General features: G+C 42.0%; 1 long non-coding RNA gene across 1 annotated transcript in view; it reads left to right on the forward strand.

The window, feature by feature from the left end:
- LOC134555134 (uncharacterized) overlaps nucleotides 1–14,363 on the forward strand; it is a 269,397-nt gene that overhangs the window by 129,756 nt on the left and 125,278 nt on the right. The window contains exons 3-4 of the long non-coding RNA XR_010081373.1: nucleotides 3,359–3,467; nucleotides 13,442–13,551. This is a non-coding gene — a long non-coding RNA (uncharacterized LOC134555134). The remainder of the gene's footprint in view (nucleotides 1–3,358; nucleotides 3,468–13,441; nucleotides 13,552–14,363) is intronic.

The raw sequence follows: 14,363 nt of genomic DNA on the forward strand, positions 1-14,363 counted from the left end.
GCCAAGGAGTCAGGGCACCTGAGAGAGTGGGCAGGGGAGGAGCAGAGGGGTCACAATTTGTTCGAGGGCTAAGGGCAGCCTGGGAGGGGGGATGGAGGGAGCTGGACATAATATAAAGCTGAGTTAGGATGTAGAGCATTAACTGTAGTCCTAGTGCTGGTCTGGCTGGCTGTGTTTGCTGCTGTGCTTAGACTACAGGTGAAAGCAGAGTAATATGGTAAGGAATATATATATATATATATATATATATATATATATATATATATATATATGGCATTGTAGCTGACAGGAGAAACCATGAGACAGTCCATTAGGAGCTGTTTAGTCTGTGTAAAGTGGCATCACAGCTGTGTTTGGGCTGGTGCAGCCACTGACCAGCAGTGCCACCTCTTGCAATTCACTGCATGGCTGGGCAAACCAGTCCCTAGTTTTTTTGGGAACCCTCATGCCCTTTAAGCCACTGGCATTCAGTCACAAGTTATTTAAGATAAATGGAGTACATGCCAGTGCTGTGCTCTGTTGTTCCTTTTTTCTTCCTAGAACAATGCCAGCTGCTAGCACCCTACCACATATGTTAGAGTTGGGTCCATTTTAATCAGCATGTGCAAACTCATGAAGTTAATGAGCTTCAATTCACTCTGATTTAAAAAGATCAAAACAAAAGAACATCCCACCCCCTCTCACCTTTCAACTGATACACTTTTAAAAGAGCAAAGGAAGTCCCCTCTGCTGCCAACCGATGTAATAGTTTTCAGACCTTAAGAAATTTCTTTATCAAAGGAATAGATATATCTAAGAGTTCCCTCCTCTGAAGGAGCTTCTTCTAAAGGAATTGTTTGAGGAACAACTCTCAAACTTTGTTTCTGCTACCAGCAGGGTGTTTTTAGGCCCTGCTAGAGCACTGGGGATATTGCAATGCCAAGCCTTGCTATTAAAAAGAAGGTGATACTGAAGTCAGGAGTGCAATGAAATATCTGCAGAGATGGAAAACTGGTTGAAAGGATGCTATTACAGTCCTTTCTGAAAGTTATCAGCACAGAAGGGCTGTTTTCAGTATACTGCACTAGTTTTGGAGAGCATCAGATTGCTGACACTGTTATTAGTCACACCATGCTCACTCAGAGGGTAAGACTTCATTTTCCTACTGCACGCTCGGAGACTTCTTTATTTCCAGTTTCATCACTCAGTATCAACAATCAAAACAGTGCTGATCAAACATCAGGATCTCAAAGACATTTGGAAAATTAACAAATAAAACCTCACAAGTGACAGATAATATGTGTGTTAATGTGATAGGAAAACCTCCAAACATTACAAAGAGAGCTGTCTTTGCAGAAGTCACTGTCTTTGCAGAAGTCATGGGGATGTCTTCACCACAATCCAGATTTTTTCCAAGGCTCCTTTTGCTGAACTCTGCAGTGTCTCTGCCCCTTTCCCGGAGCTGGGCTACTGTGTGTGGTAATTGCTACAGCAGCTACGCAAACCAGTTGTAAATGTGACCTGAAAGGAAAATGAGTCCTTTTCAGGCATTTTGGGTGGTTAATGCTCACATCTCCAGAAGTTCTTATTCTCACCTACACGTCTTTTTAACACTCAGGAGAAGGAAGAACTAACTCACTCAGCCCATCTTCCTGGAGATAACACCCTATTTCGCTGTGAGGACAGATACACAATCTATGCGGAGCTTTCGCTCTTGTTAAAATCAAAGATCTGCTGGTATAAAATTATTCCTACCAGCAATGTACTGTGGCCCAATTTTCAGCAGACATGTAGCAGCCTGGAGGGTATTGTCACCTTTTGGACAACAAAAATGAATGTCACTCTTTAAAAGGTGTATTTAACAAGATCAGACTGGAAGAATAAAATAGAATGTGAACATCTGTCATGACTAAAGGTGTTTTTCATTCACTCATCTAACACAGACAGCTGTGGTTTTTCTGTGGTGATTGCATAATATGTCATGCAGCTCAGAGAATTGATAGGGTTGTAAAAGCTTGTGCTTTGGGTGATGAAGTATTCTCTGTTAACTCCTGTGGCAGTCCAAAGCACAGGGGGTTCAGCACAGGGATATCTGGTGTGATAACAGGATTGTCAATGGTCTGAGCTCTGGCAGGGTGGAAGGTGTGATGGCATTGTGGGACAGAGCCCTGCAGACAGGAAACCTTGCTGTGGTAAAGGACTCCAGGGGCTGAGGGTTCATGAACCAGAAAAATACATCAGTGGCATAAGAAAGAAGTTTGGTTTTTGCACTGGCCCCTTGCAGACAGGATGCAGGGTAGCACAAGGCACGGAAAGGGTTCAGTCAGTGAGGAAGCCCCAGGCTGCATTTTGATAATGCTGATGGACATCTGGGCGTGGGACAGCCTGGAGTGACAGCAGCCATCGTGGCCTGCACATCCAGAGCCCTGCCTTGTCTGTCAGCAACTGCTCAGTGCATTGCAAGCTGTTTCTCCATCACTGCCTTTGACTTTCGTGGAAGTAAAATTTTTATCATGCTATAAGTGAGGTAACTGAGGGGAACCTGCTACTGGCAATTTGCATGTCAGTTTGTATCTAATTACTGGAATATCAGTTCTGAGGCTAAAAGCCTGGAATGGTAATATGAAAGACATACACATAAAACCTGGGCTAAAGGGGATCAGCTATTTTCAGATGAGCAGCTTTGCCTTTTAAAAGGGGAGGAAAACCATGTCAGCTTTATTGTTAGCGACAGCATAAATGCTGAGTAATGCAATTTTTGAGTTCAATTAAAAAGGGAAGTCTTGAATTTAAAGGCAAGTCACTGCATCATTTGGTGAAATAGCAGGCTGAAGAATGAACAGATGCAGCAAACAGGTTAGACCTGTGCCTTCCAATGATCCCATTATCACGATGGACCCAAGATACGCACAGTGACCCACTCCATGGTGGGGCAAGGAAAGGTGTGGGGAGGAAGGAATGGCAGAGGGGGGCTGTTTGGCACTGTCACCTGCATTCCTCCACCCCCTGTACTACTTGGTGGTGAGAGGAGTCAGAAATGAAGGTGTGATGCTGCACCAGAGAAGAAGCAGGAGGTGGTTGTTAACTTTTGTGTTTCTCACCATTCAACTCTATTCTAATTGGCACTAAATTGGATTAATTTTCCACAACTTGAGTCAGTTTTGCCCATGGCAGGGATTGGTAAGTTGTCTTCCTGTCTCAATCTCCACCTACAAACTTTTTCTTGTTATTTTCTCTCCATCCTGCTGAGGAGAGGGAGGGAGAAGATGGATGGGTGGGTGACTGGTAGCTGGCCATGGCCAATCCCCCACATAGGCAATCTTAGAAGAAGAGGAAACGCTCTGCATGTGGTTCATTCGGGCTGTTTTGTTTTCAACAGGAGGAAGTTTGTGGCTCTTTGAGGGAAGAAGTATCTTCAAAGGCTTTGGAGCTGGAGGTCTGTGTCTGCAAGAACAAGCCCTGACTGATGAAACATGAAACAACCCCAGGTATGTTCCCAGTCATTCTGATGTTAGCCATTACTTTTCCTGCATGGCATCCCAGCTCCTGGTCTGCCCTGTGCCATCATGGGGGCACACCATCCCCAGTCACAGATGAAAGCTGCCCCCTGATCCAGCTGCAGGGGCTCCAGGTGGGCTGGAGACTCCTGATCTCTTCTCCCTCTCCTCTTTCTTTCTCCTCTGCCACCCCAGGCCACCTGGCAGGGCTGGTGGCTCACCCCTCTCTTGGCACAACGAGAGGAGCTCTGCCTCATCTTGAATCCCTCAAAGCCTTCTCAATCTTCCCATCCCTGCACTTGACTGTCCTCAAACCCCCACAGCTATTTCCATGGAGTGTCCCTACAAAAGCTTGCTGAAAGCTTTTGGATGAGCTGCTACTCCTGTAATCTCTGAAAAGCTTTTCTATCCTGCTGCATGTCTCTGCTGCTCTCTTCATTGCACCCAGGGATAGCTGTGTCTCTGGTTCTAGTAACAACACAGGCCACCTGATATCATTTCTCTCCTGGTGTTTTGCACCCCTGTTACTGCTAGTTTTAGCCATGAGCTGTTCAATTTATCACTGAGAAGATGCTTACACACACACATACATCTGGGGACTTTTTTCAAGGTTTTCAAAAGAAGAAGAAAGTACTTTAATGGGTAAATGAGTCAAAGTTCTAGGAAAAAATCTGTTTCTTGACCTAATAGTCAGACGTCTGCTTTAGATAAGAGACATGCAATTCCACTGGCATTTAGCAATGAAACAAGAGCAAACGTCTTCAACATAAAATTGCTGAATCTCAGTCCTATATTAACAGCATAAACACAGGGGTCCATATCAGCAAACTTACTGCTAATGTCACTGAATGACTGAAATACTGTATCTGTAACACAGGTAGAGTAACACAATCAGAAGAGAAATCTCACTGTATAAAGAGTTCTGCTTTGAGACTCATGATTTTGTGGTCAGATCAATACACATCAGTTTTGCTTTGTTGTATTGTAAAAGCAAAATGTTGTCTGTGGTATTCGACTGCAATTACATCATTTTGCAAGAATGAAAAACACAGGGCTTTGGACAACAATCAGAAGTCCTCCAGAAGATGGCCTTACAGTCCAGAAAATAATAATGCTACAGAACTTACTACAGAATTGCTTGCGCTGTCACCCAAATCCTCTGTTAATCTTCATCTGCCTTTCCTTCAAGACTGAGGCAAGCTGTATGTTAGTCAGCCTTGCATGTTGCTAAGGGCTGTGCTCACAGCCTTTGTGTTGTTTTGGGTTATTCAATCCAGTAATCAATCCCAAGCTATTTAAAGCTGTCCGTGACCAGCATATAGGGAGAGAAGTGCAGCAGTTCTGTTTTGTTTTTATTGGGAGATGAGAATTTTGCAGGGAAACTGGGAAGAATGCACTGAAAATTTTATGTCCTTAGTGTTGTCAATAGAAAATGCAGGTACCAAGGAAATAAGTACATTTTTTTTGAGCATAATTTCTATATTACTTCTCCACCTTCCAAATGCCCCACAATATTGTGTCTGTAACGTACTGGGGTAAAGTTTCCAGGGAGAAAGTCTGGTAGAAGACAGGGGGAAGGAGTTTGATCTGAGCTTCAAACTGTTCCCCTAAAAGGGATGAACATAAGGTGAGGCTTTACGAATTTTACTGACTTGCTGCCAAAATCTTGTGCTCAGGCAGTTTGAATGTTCACTGATTGTGCCTGCTCCCCTTCTCTCATTTCCTAGGTTTTTAAATGTTAACACTGCGAATGACTCACTTCTGTTCTACCCTTTTAATATCACTTTTTCCTATTCTTGAAGTGGCTTCTGTAGCACAGTGTGAGGAAATGGTGTGATACTCTGTATCACACATGGTTACAGAGCACCATGTGTGGCTTGAAGTGACTTTACACCATCCTCTTTCCCTCTTGTTTGTGAATATCTCAGAATCAAATATCTAGTAAGACCTTTAAGAGCCCTCAGATCTGACCTGCCAAAGTGTGGTGGGTCAGTTTGTGGAAAAAGGCTTGGAAATTCAGCTGGAGCACCCAGAGCAGTGTCTCAGTGCCTCACTTCTGGAGTAAAGAAAAAAAACTATGGATAAGTCACCAACAATTAGAGTTTAAAAAAATTGATGTCATTACAACATACTCAGAAATAAATAATAGAACTTCACGTGTTGTTTTGGTTGGGTTTTGACACCTGGGTTTGTGAGGATGTTTTTCTTCTCAAAGGCTTGTTCACCTAGGTAATCCATGATGGGAATCTGGCTGTATTATCACTGGAAAAGGGGAGAATTCACACTTTTATAATAGAGCATAAGAAGATTTATCTAAGCCATATTCAGAAGCAGAACTAGATGCTTTGTGGAAACAAGCTGAACAAAATCATGTTGCATAGGTGTGCTTCTTGCAGTATGAGTTTCCCAGGTGGGTGGAAACAGCAAGCTGGGTGAGGTCAGGGCATTTGGGCCACACAGCTCTGAGAGCTCCATTCCTTGGCAGAAACAAGAACTCCATTCCTGGCAGTGTGGTATCCAACTGAGCTGTTGGTAAGGGACTGCAGAGCTGGGTGCTGCTTGTCTGAGCCTTGCAAATCTGCCTTTAATTCCAAGACGGAGGATCTGAATAGTGTGTGTATTTGTACATGACTGCAGGCAAAGTTCAAGACAATTAGGAGAAGAAATGGAGGCAAGTGTCATAATTCCATCAACATCCTAATAATGCTTCTTGAAGTGTAGGCTAAAACCATGGGATCCTAGAATCCCAGAATGGTTTGGGTTGGAGGGGACCTTGAAGGCCATCCTGTCCTATCTCCTGCCATGTTCAGGGACACCTTCCACTATCCCAGGTTGCTCCAATCCTCACCCAACCTGACCTTGGACACTTCCAGGGATGAGGCAGCCACAGCTTCTCTGGGAACCTGTGCCAGGGCCTCACCACCCTCACAGGGAAGAGTTTCTTCCTAATATCCCATCCAAACTGACTTTCTTTCAGTTTAGTACCCCATTGTCCTGTCATTATATGCTCTTGTAAATAGTCCCTCTTGATCTTTCTTGTCCAGGTCCCCCAGGAGGGTCCTTCAGGTCTATCCCCTGCATAAGCATAGTCAGCAAACTGCATATTCCTGCTTGTTGTTTTTAAAAATCACTTATTAACAACAAGTTTTCAAGGGATAAATATGTACTGCCCCTCACCTTGATTTTTACCATGATAATCAGCTATTTTTCTTTTTTTGTAATATATGATTACCATACTGTCTGAAGTGATGTAGAGACCAAATGGATTTATCTGTGCCCAGATAAATGTATAACCTGTATGTAGTGTTTGTAAAGGCTTTTCTTAAGCCCAACTATTTTTTTTTTCCAGTAAGTCTCTAGGAAATAAAGAACCAAAGGTATTTTATACTTGATGCAGGAATGTATTCTTAATTACATTGTTAGTATGTCTGAATGTTAAATAAGTGGTTTGACTAGATTTTTTCAGAGGTAACTGTGTTGATAAGTCTTTATCTTTCTCTTCTCTGGTAAAAATGACATTTTACATAATGAAGGTGACCTTCTAAGAGATTAATCTGAGATTTGTCATGACATCTTTTACAAAGTCTCTACTGATCTTTGAAATTAAAACATCACTGATGTGAGTAGAGGGAAGGAATACACCCTCCCTTTTTTTTTTATTTTTTACACCAGGTAGGTATCTATGACTAAGTTAAAGAAAGGGCAATACTTTTTAGCTGTGAAGGATCTTTGTAATGTAAATACATATAAACACAAGAATATTCTTTTTAACATCAGAGCCTTGATCTTGAGGGAAATAGCGAAAAGTACAGAAAAATGCAAAATTTGCAGAATCCACACATTTTTATGTCTGTTACTTTCTGGTGTCATTGAAACAGTGAAATATGAAGATTGCTTGATGTAAAGCTAGCAAGATCACTAATCTCTTGTTCCCTGCCTATGCAGCGTTTCCTTGCTTTGAAGGAAGCAGATTCCTGACAGTCGTATGAGTGTTCAAGACATCGCCTGTTTTCAATACTATCAGATTACCTCAGTCAAATTTTTGCCTCTGACATACAAAACTTTGTGAAGGAAGGAGGTGGAAGGAGTATCAGAGAATGCTTTACTCTGCGCTGTTTTTCTTGTATGCATTTACTGTTTTTTCAAGTTTGCCTTTTCCAAGTCAGAATTTATGAATTCGCTGTCCAAGCTCTTTCTATTATATCCTGATTTTTTATGGTACTAGCACTGTCCTCATGATCGAGCTGACTGATCAAATCATCTTCATTTCCAGTGTTGTTTCTGGTGGCAGGTAAAGTCATGCAATGGCAGGTGGCCAAAGTGGGCGTTTGAATTTATCAGTCCAGGATGTAATGTGCACCCCAAACTGTCACAATATGCTGAGTAAAATAAATGTACATTTTTCAGTTAAGTTTCTTAACTGGGGTCCAATCAATTCCTGTCCCAGCTATTCTGTGTTTTTCTGTGTTAGCAATGCTGAAAAGCTTTAGCCAAAGCTTTATGCTTTAGCCAAACTCTGGCACCAAAGTATTTTTACTTGCCCTTATTCTGATCACAGCTTTTCCCACTTCCCCATGTCCTTTCCTGTGCCTTGTGCTGGTGGTGGTGTTCCCCACTCCCCATTTTTGTCTTCAGCTTTTAGACAGGTGAAGGACCAAGTTAAGATGACCTGTCTGGGATTCACATCTGAAAGGAGGTTTTTGTAGAAGTATATATTTCATTTTCCCTCATTAAAGTACAACAGGCTAAATGTTAATATTTTTGCAGCAATACATGGCAGCAAACCTGATATGGTCCATCTCCCGATTAACACAGCTCCCAATTAATTTCTAATTTACAATTTTATGAAGAATTGAAATAAAAATTTCAATTTTTCAAGATCTAAAGGCAAAATCATTTCTAGAATGAGATCTGAATATTTTATAGCTACTGAATTTATATATTCTGATATATTTGCCATGATATTTGTGTCAAGGCAAATCTCTTTCACATAAAAAAAAATCTTAATTTGCACAAGTAATTGAGGTGGAATATTCTTAAGTAAATATAAACCCTGATGAAATTCTGTTTGCTCTTTCGATTACAAACTAAAACCCAAACATTTTTCCAAATAAAATATTAAGATTCTTAAATTTTTGGTAACAATTCATAAATGAATGTAGCTTTGACAGTGACTACTGCATGAAATTATCAGGTTAATTCATAAAATAAAAATGGAGAAGTAGCTGGTTTTTATCTTACATGTTAGTCATCTTTGTCACATTTCACAAAAGCTTTCCAGTTCAACATTTTAAACTGGTGTGTAAATAAGTTCATTCCTCCAGTGTCTCCCAGTTAGAAATTTTACATGATGTTTTCTTTGTGAAATAGGAAAAGAGGTGACAGTGGTGCTTCACTTCTCATCAATATATAACATCTGCTGCAACATGGCTTCACTCTCTTGCTGCAAGAGTTGTCTTTTTCAGTGCCTTTACATTTGAACCCTGTGTAATTTTGAGCCTTTTTGGAGTAATAACTGATGGGCCAATTTTCCTTTTCTCAAGGTGAGGTCACAGTCTTACAGTCTAATTTCACTGTGGTGACTGGAGCATAAAAGTCGTGTTCAAAGTTATTAAAGAGTAAAAATCTGCACAATAAAAGATAATGCTCCAGCTTGAACAAATATATGCAGTTTACTGCAGTTTCCCCATAAGGACTTCTCAAAGTTTTTCAGATGGATATAAAATGATAAATAAACTCTGCAACAACATGCAAATAAAATAGTTTCAAGTGGGGAAGCTGATATGCAGGAGGAAACAAGCTAAAGATTTCTGATTTCCAGTTACTTATGTGCAACTCGATTAAATTACCCTCTGATAAATGGAGGTGTGTATTGACTGATAAGTTCTAAGTGGTTTTTATCACTTGGGCAGCATAAAGCAGTCATTGATGCTTAAACTGGGTTTATGACAGCACAGAACAAAGAATCCGAAACAAAGGTCCTGCTGCGTCATCTATTTGTGCAGTTATGCCCAAGATAAAGCACTGCAAATTAGCTGTGCCTAATTTAATCTACTGAATCTAGTAAAAAAAGATAAGACTATGGCTTCTCTTCCTTTCACTGGTGTTTCATATCAGATGCTTCTTGGTTAACAAATACACACTGCTGCTTGGAGAAAATAATGCGTGTAATTCTTTTTATCAAGAATTGCTGCAGCTCTAAATAAAGATCCTCCATCACCTTTACAGTGAGATCTGAGAGGGAAGATGCATGCTGGTGCCTTTACAAATAATTTGATGGATGTTAGCATCTTTGAAATGGGTCTTAATGTTTTTGCTGTCTTTGGGGAGTGGGTTCCTTACTGGGCCAGGCAGCTTGGCGCCTGAAGCCAACAAGGGGCTGCACAAACCAGAGTTTCTGAACTTTGGGGTAAAGTGACAGGTTCAAAGGGGGATATTGAGTAGGTCAGGAGGGCTGTACCTTCCCACTACCTCAGCCAACGGGGAAAGGAAGAGGGCACCATGCAGCCCTCAGGATAAAAGTGAGGCTGCATCCCCTGAAACCTCGAGAGAGAAAACCCCATGGGCGTGTGCCTCAGTGAACTCCCTCCCTTTATTCAAAGTTCTCCAGGATTGCATGGAGGATTTCCTGAAGGAATTTTAACAGAAGGCTCCTCTAACTGTCTTAGAAGTATAAACCCATTTGAAAGGAGTTATCTTGTACATCCAGGCTGAGTTCTGCCCTGCAGGGGTATGTTCTGATTTTTGCAAAGTGGTAACAGCCTTTTGCTTTATGGTATACCAGTTAATTAAGAGATACATTTTGTTGCTTTGACTGATGCTTTTATAGAGACTTTCTGTTGCTTTGGTAAATGAACTGAGAAGTTGGTCTGCAATTCGATTTTCACTGAAGGGAGTGAAATGGAGTACATGGAAAACTGCTGAAGGCAGGAAAATTTGCTCACAGTTGATATTTTTAAAAAGCTAGAAAGAGATGAGTTTGTTAATTTGATAATTTTTGAGTAATTTGTATTACTAGACATACATGTGTCTATGAGAGAAAATATACTTAGAGGCATTCAACATGACACAATGAAGAATTTATTATATCTATTTCTTTTCTTGCATTGTTTCGTGTTAAGGTCTTTCTCCATTGTTTAAGTTTAAAGCCTGTTGATTCTATCTTGGAGTGATTGATGATAATAGTCTATTCCCTGATCCTCTGCTTTATGCCAAAACTGGTTGCTGTATCCCTTGGTTATAATGGCTGTTGTATAAAGCCCCTTGGGCGGGCTTTTTCAAACCTCACTGCCCAGGCATCCAAGGTGTGGAGCGGTCTGGGTTTTGCTTGGCTAGCCTGGTTTGGCTAGCCCAGGCAAGAAGTTTTGTGGTTTTTTTCCATCCCTGGCCTTGGAGAAGCTGCAGCAGGAATCCTTTGGCAATTTTTTGAGGTGAACCGGACAGCCTGTTTAGTCTGAGATCAGAGAAAACAAGACCTGCAGGAGAGGGGTTGGTTGAGATCAGTGGGAGAGAGGGGCTGCTTGGGAAAGCTGAGCTGGAGAGGGATAGCACACCGAGAGGCTCTCACCCACCTCCTTCATTTGCTGTGGAGAGGGGATTGATGCCAGAGAGCCACCAGGTTTTCATCTCTTTGCCTGAACTGCTGCCTGAAGCTCCTGGGTTTTTACCCTTGAGAGAGAAGCTGGTGCCATCTTCTACTGTATGGCATGAGCTGGTATGTTCTCCCTGGCATTTTGGGCTTTTGTTCCAGTGTGTGCATGGTGAGGTAAGGTCAGACAGTTTAATATCTAGGATTTATTTACTTTCCTCCCTATGCCTCGTGGGCATTCTGTTTATTAATGAAATGTTGTTTTGTTTTGTTTTTACCCACTTTTATCCTACTGGTGGAAAAGGATTGTTGGAACCCATTTTAGAGGAGACTACTCATTCTCCTAATTTTCTCCTAAATTTGTCTCTAAACTGAGATATATACACTGGTAGAACAGTGCTGGCTTCAGCTGCATGTAGGATGTGGAGCCTTGAAATATTTATTGCAGAGACTAATGGTATTACAGTTTACATCCAGCTGCTTGCTTTCCTTAGGGAAAACAGGACTTGCTACCAGGTGTTTGTGGACATTGAGGCCGTAATGTTGTTATCACTGTATTTAGCTCCACGTGTTGCTTTTACAGCTTACAGAGTCAGAAACATCTTTCACAGACCTTAAAAATTGGGAGCATTGCAGATTATATGGCCTTGCAGCCCATGAGAAATGACGCTCACTTTTAAAATTTCAAAGATTTATTAAACCTTAAAAAATTCAACAAAGGATTTAAGGAAAACGAGCAGCGCTGGGAGCATGGAACTAAACCGCTGTATGCTCACTCACAAAATGGCTGCTCCGCCTTTTGTGCCCCTGGGGGTTACATCAGGTAACCCTGGCCCCTCCCACAGTCTGCCAATCAACTCTTCCTCGCTGTCCATTGGTGGAGACTGCTTCCTTTGCGACTTGATTGGAGGTGAGGTGTTGGTATGCCACGCCCCTGGTAACAGGCGTTCCCCATTCCCAAGTGCCCCGTGTGAGGGCACATGTACAGCCTTCCTTCCACATGTCCTGGACAACCCAGGCTGGCACGTCCAGTGGCAACAATATGGGGGAAAGGGGACTGTGGGGAGAACAGAGGACATCTAAACAACAAACCACAATAACGTAACCATACATCAATAAATATTCTCTTAACATACCCACAATATTTATCCCTTAATTGTGAGAGCCAGTCATCCCATTACTCATCTATAACAAGCCCATAACAGGTAGTTTGAGTTTTTGCTGTCCCGCACCCCCTGGATGCCAAGGTGTCCTGCGGTTCCAGCCACAGCTCTGGAGTTTCTCATCCGCCAGCCTGGGATTTCTACTCATTCCAATCTCTTCAGAGTCCAGATGCACCAGGGTCGGCTGTCCCTGGGGTTTGTGAAGCAATCCTCTCCTCCATCCCCTTCCACCTCTGCCGAGCAGCCATTGCCGTGTGCTCCCTGAGCCCGCCCCACAGCGCCCCCTGCAGCCGCGGGGGAATCACCGCACCCCCCTGCCCGGCCAGGAGCCAGCAGCGCCCCTGCCGGCCGTGAGCGGAACTGCACCCAAGGGAAAGCGCCACAGCCGAGGGGAGGCTGGCACTGGGTCCCCGTTCTGTTCGGTGTTGCTGCCACTGCTGTGGTTTGTTCGCCTTGTTATACATGTACATACCAGTAAAGGACTGTTGTTCCTATTCTCATACTCTTGCCTGAGAGCCCCTTAATTTAAAATTTATAATAATTGGGAGGGAGGGAGTTTACATTTTTTTTCATTCCAACAGAGGGTCCTCCCTTCCCTAGCAGACAGCTGTCTTTCAAACCAAGACAATCATGTGGACTGAAAACAAAAATAGAGATCAGCCACAGAGCTCAAAACTAAACTGTTCCCTAACTTGATGACTGTAAAGTGATATAAAGCAATATAGTCTCTAACAAATAATTAATTTACTGACTTGCCAGGCTCTAATAAAACACCACCAAACAGAGATGGCATTTTCATTACCAACCCTAACTTTTGATTTCCTGCCCTTCAATACCAAAGCCTTCTGTTGCCTGTGGGCTTCTCTGCATGGCCTCATGTCCTATAAATTAGACCCATGTGAACCTTTTGCAGTGAAAAGTAGTTTTCCACAAACACGGGTTTTATTATCACAAAACTATTTGAAAATCTGTGTTAAAACTTGGCTCAGTACTTTGGCTGAAGTGGAAGCAGCAGGTGCTTTACCCTTCCATTCAGTGGTGAGCACACTTACAGAGGTTGTGGAAGACTTATCTTTTCCTGCCCAAAACAGCAGAAGAACAGCTTCCAGGGAGAGGGCATCCACACCTTCTCTAGTCAACCAGCCCCGATACCCCTTAGTTGGCACAGAGTCCAAAAATGTACTTCATAAATGTTATGTCTGTCTTTTTTACAGAACCTTATCTCTGTTCAAATAACATTAAAACAATAATAAAAGGACTTCTTGTTCAACAAATTACATTGGAAGAGGAAGGAAAAACAGCTCCCACTGATGAATGAGAGAAGGTAAATATGCTGTGACTGCCTCAAATTTTATGGTGTCCCCATAAACATGATGCACAACAGTAATAAAGTCAGACTTACATGATATGAAAAGGACATGTACAATAATACAAAGTGGTCAATCGTGTACCTGGCCTGACAACTTTATTTCTGTAATGGGTCATTATTACAATGGGACATTTTAGCACACCAAATATATTTCAAGGTAAAAAGACGATTACAGGACCAGGTACATTATGAATGCAATAATTACATTCCACAGTTGCATTTCACCAAAAGGAAGAGACAATAATATGCCATAAGACGCGGTGACATGTAAACCTTTCTTCTAAATCACAATAAGTCTTTTGACACAATATTACAGGAAGGCTTTTGTTTCTCCTAATCCCCTGTCAAAAATTTGATTCTACCTAGTGAATGTACCAATGTAGAAAATATCACCTTTATTTGCCTAGAATGAGAAGAGGGTTTTTGCAATGGTTTTCTTACTGATAACCACTTGCAACTAACTGCCTATTTGGAAAATGCGCTTGTGACAAAATCACAGTAGTTGGTTAAAAAGAATGGATGGCTGTTTATTATAGTATGAATGTAAAAAAGTATTGAGACTGTATCAGATGAAATTTGTTATGTACCTCTTTAAATAGTTCTTTTCTTGCCATATTCCAGACAGCCTTTTTGAGTGTACTTGGCTTTCATGTGCATCAAAGTTTAACTTCTGCTATAAGCATCAGCAGGGGTGGGACAGCGGCAGCCCAGCTCCCAGCAGGGCAGAGAGGGGTGAGCCCAAGATCCTGGGCACCCGAGCAAATGGG

The sequence above is a fragment of the Prinia subflava genome, chromosome 9 (assembly GCF_021018805.1).
Source record: "Prinia subflava isolate CZ2003 ecotype Zambia chromosome 9, Cam_Psub_1.2, whole genome shotgun sequence".
Taxonomy (NCBI): Eukaryota; Metazoa; Chordata; class Aves; order Passeriformes; family Cisticolidae; genus Prinia; species Prinia subflava.